Source organism: Malaclemys terrapin, chromosome 4 (genome assembly GCF_027887155.1).
Source record: "Malaclemys terrapin pileata isolate rMalTer1 chromosome 4, rMalTer1.hap1, whole genome shotgun sequence".
NCBI lineage: Eukaryota > Metazoa > Chordata > Testudines > Emydidae > Malaclemys > Malaclemys terrapin.
In genome coordinates this window covers 111,008,301-111,019,517 of record NC_071508.1, presented here as the reverse complement: position 1 = coordinate 111,019,517, position 11,217 = coordinate 111,008,301, and positions in this window count along the sequence as shown.

The following is an 11,217-nucleotide window of genomic DNA, read 5'->3' as shown; positions in this document are numbered from 1 at the left end:
ACCACCCCGAGGAGACATGAGGGGTGTGGGGACTGAACCACCCTGAGGGGTCCCCTGAGGTGGTGCTGGACCGTCCTGTTATTGGTTGCATGGCAGTGATGGGCAGAGCCGTGCTCAGGCCAGGATCCCTGGTGCTGGGTGCTGCATAGACAAGGTCCCTGCTCCAAAGTACACAGGAAGCGGAGTGACACCTGCAGGGTGTGTGGGGGATGCCGAATGGATAATATGCCCGACCCTCCCCCACCCCAGTCATCCCTATCCAGCCGAGTTCTCACAAGGCTGGTGTCAGTAGTGGGATGGGAGGGTTTGATAGAGGGGAGTGCAGGATCCTGATGGATCAGTTCAGCGAGGGTGGCCTGTATGTAATGAGCCAGTTGTGTGAGAAGCTGACAGACGAGCAGACAAGGCTGGCATGGTTGGTGGAGCAGAGGGGGCTGGGGTCATAATCAGAGTCAAGGGGGAGATGAATAGGGGAAAGGCAGAGGAGCCTTTCAAATGAGGACAAGACATTGGAACCTGATGAGGGGACACTGGGGAAGCCCTTACAGGGATGCAGAGATGGGAATGCTGTGGTCAGTGACCGGCCAGGAAGATGATCTTAGCCGTTGTTATTTCAATGGACCAGAGGGTGCAATATGGCTGCCAGGGAGGAGGAAGAGTTATAGTTAGGAAGATGGGAGATAAGGGGGTAATGGAACTGAACAAAGTAAGGGTAAAACTCATCTGTTCAGGAAACAGAGTTCCCAGGGGCCAATCCAAGAATATAGAACAAACTCCCACAACAATTGAGACCCATCACAAACCTCACACCTTCCATTCCAACTTCAATGAGCACTTCTGCAACCTTCTTTTTGCTAATATAAACACATAGTGCAGTGTACCTCTCTTACATTATTATATACACAGAAATACCCTGCCCCCATATCCCCACGCACAATTACTCCCTGGAGAGAAAGAAAGAACCACACTTGACAGATGCTAGTCATTCTGCTCACTGTACTTCTGAAAGGTGCTCAGATGCTATAGGGATGAGGGTGATATAAGAACCTGAATAGGGTCTGGACGAGAATTTTAGTTATGGAAGAAGAGGCAAATATTTATGATTTATAACCACAGACACTTTTCTTTCATTAGGAGGATCCCAAAGGCCTATTATCTGCAATTTACAAATGGGAAAACTGAGACTCAGAGAAGTGAAGTGACTTTCCTAACATCACAGAGAGTCAGTGACTGAGCAAGGAATGGATCTCAAGAGCCTTGAATCTTAGTCCATTATTTCTGACTAACACACCACATGCTCTCTTTTAGCTAAGAACAGGACCCAAGAATTCTGATTGCCAGATCCTCTGCTCTAGCCACTAATCAGACATCAGAGGTTCTCAAACTGTGTTCTTGTGTCCATGGAGTTCTTGCTTGTGGGCCACAAAAAGCAGGCTGATTAAAGTTGCTATAGTCCTCCTTGTTTTCACCTGCTAAAATCACACTAGAGACAACTAGAATAAATTACTTTCTGGACATTACATTTGAGATAAACAATTACTGTAGTTGCCACAGGCATGTTACTTGGTTAGAAATGGGAAGGGAGGTCATCTGCACAATTGCAAATGGGAAGAAAGGTACATGAAAAAGTCTCCCTCTTAACATGTGGTGAATGCTATTGCAAGGTTTGAGAACCCCTGCACGAAATCATGCAATAGTAAGTGATCATGTAATAAAATACTGTATTGTAATGAGGCATCTGCTCCAAAGGGTATAGTAAAGATTGCTTGTACATCTATAATTTAGGCATTTCCTATATTTTGAGCATCTATGTAACCTTAATACTCTCCATAGAATTTTGCAAGGAATTTCCTAGGGATTTTTAAAAGGAAAAAGATGAGAAAAAAATCAATAGGAGACACTGTCCAAGGCTCTGAAACTATACTGGCTTGTAAAAAAAAAAAAGAAAAAAGAAACAGAGCCCATAAAGCTCCATACCTAGATTTTTTTCAGTTATTCTTCACTGGAATGCTGCTGTCCTTGAGAAAGACCACCAGAAAACAGCTGCCCTTAACAAAAGATTCCTGCCTACCAGGAAAAAATATGCATGGTAGGCTTTTATTAAACAGCTCGCTAATTTAAGTATCTGGGGGTGTCACGAAGTGGGACTGTTCTTAATGTTTCCTCTGAATACTGTGTGGGTGCCTCAGTTTCCCCTATGCATTTCTTTAAGTCTCCAGTGTGCATAAATGGCCGACAATCTGTCTCCTAGCAACAAATGGCCAGGGCCCTTCCCCCTTTGCAAGGGGATAGCTAAAGGTGAACAAAGAGATCAGGTGACCTCCTGGCCCGGGAAAGAGACAAAGGCCAGAAAGGAGGGGCTGGAGGGGGTTTCAGTTGGGAGCTGGTTGGGGACGAGGAGTGAGTGCAGACGTGGGTGTCTGGCTCGCTGGGCCCCAGAATGGACCCGGCTGAGGGATCCCGTTCCCTGTACCTACAAACTCTGTTTTAGACCATGTTCCTGTCTTAGACCATGTTCCTGTCATCTAATAAACCTCTGTTTTACTGGCTTGCTGAGAGTCACGTCTGACTGCAAAGTTGGGTGTGTGTGCAGGACCCTCTGGCTTCCCCAGGACCCCGCCTGGGCAGACTTGCTGTGGGAAGTGCACGGAGGGGCAGAGGATGCTGAATGCTCCAAGGTCAGACCCAGGAGGTGAAGCCATGTGAGCTTCTTGGGAGAGGCAGCTTCCCAAAGTCCTGACTGGCTTTGTGGGGAGCAGTTCCAGAGCTTCACCCAGGGACTCCGTGACAGGGGGGAAATTAGAAAAATAAGAGTTTTAGTAAGAGTAATAGATTAATTCAGCTGAGCAGATGGATTAATTGAGTCTGGTTCCAGGGAAAATCCATCCTCACCAGAGCCCTCCAGCAAGATAGCTAGTTACAAACATGACATCATCTGAACAAGCTTTCACTAGTCAATTATGCTCCCTCATGAATGAGAGGTGAAAGATTCTTTAGTCACTCTTTGGTGTCCATTCCTAAAGCCAGGTAGATTATTTCTCACAGTATATTTACATCCAGTTCTAAGGGCAGGAGGACACTTATTTACCAGCTACTGTGAACTACTTGTTCAAGTTACTAGAAGAACAGGAGTACTTGTGGCACCTTAGAGTTACTGTTAGCAAAGTGCTTTGAAGATGTAAAATACTACGCACCATTGTTCTTTACTCAGGCTGTCAAGTGATTAAAAATTAATCGTGATTAATTGTGGAATTAAAAAAATTAATCTCAATCGCACTGTTAAACAATAATAAAATACCCATTTATTTAAATATTGTGGATGTTTTCTACATTTTCAAATATATTGATTTCAATTCCAACGCAGAATACAAATTGCACAGTGCTCACTTTATATTTATTTTTGATTACAAATATTTGCATTGTAAAAACAAAATAGTATATTTCAATTCACCTAATACAAGTACTGTAGTGCAATCTCTTTATCATGAAAGTTGAATTTACAAATGTTGAATTATGTACAAAAATAACCACATTCAAAAATAAAACAATGTAAAACTTTAAAGCCTACAAGTCCATTCAGTCCTACTTCTTGTTCAGCCAATTGCTCATACAAACAAGTTTGTTTACATTTGCAGGAGATAATGCTGTCTGCTTCTTGTTTACAATGTCACCTGAAAGTGAGAACAGGTGTTCGCATGGTACTGTTGTAGTCGGATTCATAAGATATTTACGTGCCAGATGCGCTAAAGATTCATATGTCCTGTCATGTACCAGAGGACATGCGTCCATGCTGATGACGGGTTCTGCTCGATAACGATCCAAAGCAGTGCAGACTGACACATGTTCATTTTCATCATCTTAGTCAGATGCCACCAGCAGAAGGTTGATTTCCTTTTTTTGGTGGTTTGGGTTCTGTAGTTTCTGCATCAGAGTGTTACTCTTTTAAGACCTCACCTCATCCCTCTCAGGTTTTGGAAGGCACTTCAGATTCTTAAACCTTGGTAGGGTGACCAGATGTCCCAATTTTATAGGGACAGTCCCGATTTTGGGGGCTTTTTCTTATATAGGCACCTATTACCCCCCCACCTCCTGTCCCGATTTTTCACACTTGCCCTCTAGTCACCCTAAACCTTGGGTCAAGTGCTGTAGATATATTTAAAAATATCACATTGTTACCTTCTTTCTGTTTTGTCAAATCTGCAGTGAAAGTGTTCTTAAAACGAACATGTGCTGGGTCATCATCCAAGACATCAGCGCCGACTTCCCCGCTTTCCCCTGGGTGCTCGACCTGGCCCGGGCCCTGCCCCCACTCCCTCCCTTACACAAAACTCCGTTCCTGCCCCGCCTCTTCCCACCCCTGCCCCCCCCCATTCCAACCCCTTCCCCAAATCCCTGCCTTGGCCCCGTCTCTTCCCCACTTCCTCCCCCTCCCTCCCGGAGTGTGCTAATACCTCCAAACAGCTGTTTGATGGCGGCCAGGCGGGAAGTGCTGGGAGGTAGGTGGAGGAGTGGAGACGTGGCATGCTCAGGGGCAGGGGAGGAGGTGGAGCCGGGGGTATGGGGAGCTTGGCTGCCAGTGGGTGCAGAGCACCCACTAATTTTTCCCCGTGAGTGCTCCAGCCCCAGAGCACCCATGGAGTCAGCACCTATGATCCAAGATTGCTATAACATGAAATATATGGCAGAATGTGGGTAAAACAGAGCAGGAGACATACAATTCTCCCTCAAGGAGTTCAGTCACAAATTTAATTAATGCATTATTTTTTTAACGAGCGTCATCGGCATAGAAACGTCCTCTGGAATGGTGGCCGAAGCATGAAGGGGCATACGAATGTTTAGCATATCTGGCATGTAAATACCTTGCAAAGCCAGCTACAAAAGTGCCATGTGAACACCTGGTATGCATGGTATGCATCCGAAGAAGTGGGCTGTAGTCCACGAAAGCTTATGCTCTAATTAATTTGTTAGTCTCTAAGGTGCCACAAGTTCTCCTGTTCTTTTTATGTGAACACCTGTTCTCACTTTCAGGTGACATTGTAAATAAGAAGCGGGCAGCATTATCTCCAATAAATGTAAACAAACTTGTTTGTCTTAGCGATTGGCTGAAGTAGGACTGAGTGGATTTGCACATTGTTTAGTTTTTGAGTGCAGTTATGTAACAAAAAAATTTCTACAATTGTAAGTTGCACTTTCACAATAAAGAGATTGCACTACAGTACTTGTATGAGGTGAATTGAAAAATACTATTTCTTTTCATTTTTTTTACAGTGCAAATATTTGTAATAAAAATAATATAAAGTGAGCACTGTGCACTTTGTATTCTGGGTTGTAATTGAAATCAATATTTGAAAATGTAGAAAAACATAAAAAAATACTGAATAAATTTCAATTGGTAGTCCATTGATTAACAGTGCGATTAAAACTGTGATACATTGTGATTAAAAAAAAATAATCATGATTCATTTTTTTGTTACATCATGTGAGTTAACTGTGATTAATCAACAGCCCTGTTCTTTACACATTACTCCTTTCCTATGTGTCACATACACCTCAGAGCTCTCTCCAGCTGCAGTGAAGAGCACAATCCCCCATTGTCATCAGAGCTAGAATCTCACATTAGAAACTGTTGGTCACTACAATGTATTGCTGAGGATATCTGGAATTTCAGCTTCCCCAGTGTCCACAGATGGCCAGTGTTCTCTTCCAGCACCCTTTATTAGCTGTTGTAGGCCCTGCTTATGCTGGACGAGCCTCATTCTGAGTGAGATGCACTGTTGTCTCATGAGCCCCGCCCCCATCTCCACCATGGATGTGAGTACAATAGCAACTGAGGAACTGCGACCAGGTTCAAGTTCCAAAATCCTCTAAGATGTTGCTGTCTTCCCACCTACATTATTACTATGGTTTTCCTAGGACAGCGCAAGCCACTGCTGTGTTCAGCTTTGCAGGAGAAGAGAGTCTTTACCATTAGGACTCCTCTGACGCAGAGGCAACCTCTTTTTCCCCTTCCTCACATGGCCCAAGAGAGATGCTGTCAGCCAGCCTCAGTATTGTCACAAAGCTCCTGAATCCTCATGAGCTCTCTCTAGGAGCATGGCTTGTCAGAGAATTATCACAGGGATCAGAAAGGCATTTCCCCATGTGCAGCAGTGCATCCCTTGCAAGGTGCAATATGGGAGATTTCACCTTCCTCTGAAACACAGCAGGCATTAGAAGGTGTGATCTGGCACGGCAGAGGTGGGATTCTGGGTCACAATTGCCCTTGTGATATTGGGGACTGTGCTGTTCAGGGCTAAGCTTCCCAGATAGAGAGTCTGGACAAGATGCTGTGAAGCCCTTGTTATTATGCACAGCCAGTTGGAATCGGATACAGAACAAAGCATTGCTCTTGCAAGTTCCTTAAGCGCTGGGTGATCACTCAACACCACAGCTCTGGGGTTCCTCTAGGAACCAACAGGTCCAGTCCTGCTCCCACTGCTCATCCCTGCCCCAATGATCTGCTCCTACAGTTCCGTCCTGATCTATGGCAGCTCCTGCTCCTCCTGTCCTGGCCACCCCATACGTAGCTCTGCCAATGCATAGATATCCTGATTGACCGGCAACAAGTTAGAACCCAGAGGCTAATGCACAGAGCTCTTCTACCACTGGGCATGGCTCTATCTGAAAAAAAGATTTCACATGTTAATACCTTCTGAGACAGCTGACTTCCTGTGTACCTGAGTGGCCCAGCTGCAGATGGAAGGTCTCCCTCCCTGTTCCCTGGCTCTGAACCTGACCTCTTCTTCTTTCATCTGCATATTCAGAAGCACCTTGAAGCTGGTTGGCTGCTACTGGCCTCCCCATCCCCCTCTTTAACAGGGACCAAGCTCAGAGGATTCTTCAATGCTAGTGCTTCAGTGCCTCTTCTTGTTCACTACACTCTCCAGATACTCTGGGAACACAGGGTACCCTGCAGGCGCCTACCACCCGCCCTCGCCCCCACAAAGGGGGACCCAGGTGAGTGCACCGTCTCCCTGGGGGAGGAGAGAGACTAAGCTGGTTCCTATTCAGGGAACTGGGAAATCTGGCAGTTTTGGGGAGTCTCTCCATGGGGAGGGTTTGCAGAATATATGGCTCTTCTGAGGAGGTTTGCAGATGCTTGTTCGGGAAGTTTGGGGTATAATCTGGTTAAAGGAGGGTATTTTCAGAAGGTGTTGAGGGTAGTCTGGCTATTGGGGGTGTCTGTTTTCAGGGAGGTTTGTGGGGTGTCATTTAGGGTGTTTGTTCTTGGGGTGGTGGCTTGCTGCATTCTGAGTAGCCTCATTTGGGGTTTTTTCTCCCCTTCTTGTAAAGAAGCCTGGGTAGCTAATAGTAACACTCAGCATGTATAGAGTGCTTTACAAACATCCACTAATTAATGTGATAAAGGAGCGGAGGGCTCAGACAGCGCAATGGCAGGAACAATTCACCCAAGAGCTAATGTACAAGTAGGGCAGGACCTCCATTGCCATAAACACTGACCGTGACCAAACCTGAACTCCAGGACATTAACATGTACATTGCAAGAGGTAGGGGGCACTGACTTGAGACTCCTTCCCTTCCCTTCCTCTCCCCTCCCCTCCCCTCCCAAAGCATTTTGGTTGTCCCCCAGTGCCCGAGGTTGCCTCCGTCCTAGAGGCTGAAAAAAGCTGGTATGCTCAATGAACGTAGGTGAGCTGGAGTCATCCCCAGCAGCAGTGGAGGAGACCCCTGTGTGCAGCAGAGTTGCCCTGGGTCCTGGAAAAGCAGCATTCCTTTCTGAAGAATCCAGTGTATCTGAATGAGATGGGAGTAAGCAGGGTGTCTCCATCTGCCATGGAAGTCAGGGTGCAGAGTACATTCTGCTTCTAAGAGCAGATGCTTTGGAGGCAGGGATCTGAAAATTTTCCTCAACTTGTCCCCTGGGCCCCTTGATGTGGGTGAATGGAGGGATTCTGCCAAGTCCCAGAGATGCAGCCTCTGGCCTCATCCCTCCAATACTGCTCTTTCTGGGGCTATTTTTTGGTTCTCCGTAGCTCATTGGGGAATGGCTGCTGGTGCACAGGGCACTCCCTGTATGTGCCAAACTCCTCATGGTCTATAGAAAGACTGAAGAAAACCACGAAAATTCAGTAGTGCTGGAACTAGGGGTGCTGCCGCACCTCCTGACTTGAAGTAGTAAAAAACCCCCACCAAATACATGGTCTCCATCATCAGCACCCCCACTATAAAAATTGTTCCAGCACCCCTGCAAAAATTCAGCCAAAAGGCAACCCAGCTAAAAAGGGCCCCTTCAAGACAATCAGCAAATGCTCAGTTCCCCTATCTAGCACTCCTGGGATGCATAGGGGCCTCACAGAGTGCATGCAGCCCTGCTCCATCAATTCTCTGATACAAGGTTTAAAAGGTGACCATGAGCATTTACAAAACTCCTCATTCCAAAGGAAGATGAGGAGGCGTAGGGAGCTTTCCAGGAGGGAGAGAAATAGGTTGAAACAGAGGGCTTGTGTCCCACTCTCTGACTCTTTGTGGGGCAGGAGCAGCTTAGGTTAATGGGAAAAGCTGATTCTAGTATTTTTGGACAAGTTAAAAGTTTATGGCCAGCTCAATAGATATCTATTGTATTTACAAGGAGCCTATCACCTTGGTGTCTAAAGCAAGAAAGCTTCAGTTTAAGGAGTTTGTAAGATCCTGGACTTTACCTTTTCAGGTAAAAAAGATGAGGCACTGTGAGGGGGTGAAGTGCCAAAAAAAGGAGGTTCTACAACAAACTGATACACTAAAGAACAAGGCTCCAGTACATACAGTATGCCATACATCCAAGTGGTCTGAAAAAGCTCAGGAAAGAAGTGGCTGAACTATGCAAATATAGGAATTATATATGACTCTGTTAAAATCAGCTCCTATACCAGAGGATTGGAGGGGTAGAAAATGTTGAGTCTATCTTTAAAAAGGTTAGTAGGGGTGATCCTCAGAATTACAGACCAGTGACCCTTACTTTAGTCCCAGGTGAATAGATTGGAATTATCATGGGAATGGGCGACAGGATGGATCACTTGATGATTACCTGTTCTGTTCATTCCCTCTGGGACACCTGGCATTGGCCACTGTCAGAAGACAGGATACTGGGCGAGATGGATCTTTGGTCTGACCCAGTATAGCCATTTTTATGTTCTTATGAAAGACAGAATGATAAAATGCCTAGATGAGCATAGGATTGGGATAAAATAGCAAGGCGTCTGTAAAGCCACACAGATTTCTGTGTGTGTCAACAAAACAGCAGGGGGAGAAAAGAGAAATGGTTGCTATAACTTACAAAAACCTTTAAAAAAAACTTTGACCAAGCCGCTCACAAGAGGTTGTTAAGAAAACTAAACAGTCATTGGGTGACAGGCAAAGTACACTACCGCGGTAAATCGACCTATGCTACGCAACTCCAGCTACGTGAAGAACGTAGCTGGAGTCGACGTACCTTAGGTCGAGTTACCACGGGGGGTCGACGGGAGAAACTCTTCCTTTGACTTACCTTACTCTTCTCATCAGGAGTAGAGTACAGGGTTGACTGGAAAGCAATCTGCAGTTGATTTGGTGGGTCTTTACTAGACCCGCTAAATCAACCGCTGATGGATCAATCTCGGAGCGTCAATCCCGGCTGTAGTGTAGAGATAGGAACCAAAAGGCTTATCTACAATACCACGCAGGGTAGATCTAAGATACGCAACTTCAGCTACGTGCATAGCTTAGCTGAAGTTGATGTACTTAGATCTACTTACCGCGGTGTCTTCACTGCGGTAAGTCGACAGTTGATGCTCTCCTGTCGACTCTGCTTGCACTCCTTGTTCTGGTGGAGTACTGGAGTCGACGGGAGAGCGCTCAGCAGCTGATTTATCACATCTATACTAGACGCGATAAATCGACCCCCACTGGATCGATCGCTGCCCGCCGATCCAGCAGGTAGTGTAGACAAGCCCATAGAGTAGGACTAAATGGTCAATTTCTAGCAGGGCAAAAAGGCTCCCAGGGTTGGTGAACATATTTATTAATGCTGTGGAAAAGAGGGAGAACAGTGGAGTGGCAACATTTGCTGATAACACAAAGGGTGTGTCTCCACTGCAGTGGGGAGTGAGTCTCCCTGCTTGGGTAGACAGCCGGACCCTAGCGGGGCTCCAGCTACCCTGGGTCTGAGCCTTGCAGCAATTCTTAGTGTGCTAGCTCGAGCCCAGCTAACACGAGTCTGTCTCCCTAGGCTGGCAGGCTCGATTCCAGCTCCAGTGTGGACATCCCCTAAGATATTTAGGTTAGTCACCTCTAGAGAAGATAGTGAGAAACTTCAGAGCAACCTAACACAGCCGAGTGAATGAGTAGCATGATCACAAATGAAACTCACTTTTGACACATAGGAAATAATGATCTGAATTACTCTCCCACACTGGTAGGGTCTACATGTACTGTAAACACTCAGGAAAAAGCCCGTGTTATTGTAGGCAGCTTAATAAAGCGTTTGTTCAGTGTGCAGTAGCAGTTAAAAAAGCAAACTAAAATGTTAGGCTGCAAAAGGAATGGCACATAAATCAATAGTATGCCCTTCCCTGGAGCGCTGCTCAGTTTTGGTCACCCTCTCTCAAAGGGATATAGCAGAAGTAGAACGGGTTCAGAGGTGGGTGAGCAAAGTGATGAATGGCAAAGAGTAAAGAGAGATTGAAAAGACAGGACTGTTCAATTTAGAGAGGCGATATGCTAGAGGTGTGCAAAATAAAGCATGATTTAGAGAAAGTAAATCCAGCACTCCTATTTACCCTTTCTCATAATATAAGAGCAAAGGGATGTTCAGAGAAATTGAAAGGCATTATGGAAACCAGACATATATTTTACACAATGTATAATTAACCTGTGGGATTCACTGCCACAAGATAGCATTGAGTAGAAGACCTTAGTATTATTCCAAAAAGGATCAGATGTTTCAAGGATAATAAGAACAGCAACTGACATATTAGATATTATTTTTAAATGGTTAGAAGTGATATATGATGGGTTGAATCACAGAAACCTCCTTGGGAACTGCCAAGTGATGTGCCAAGACAACTTCTGCCCCTGCTTTCCCTGCCAGCTCGGGACCCCAGCACCCTGTCTTGCTGAGCCAGGCATGCCCATCTGCTCCAACACAGACCCAGGGTCTGAATTACTTGCCCCAAAGCTGCAGACTTAACTGAAAGCAGCTTA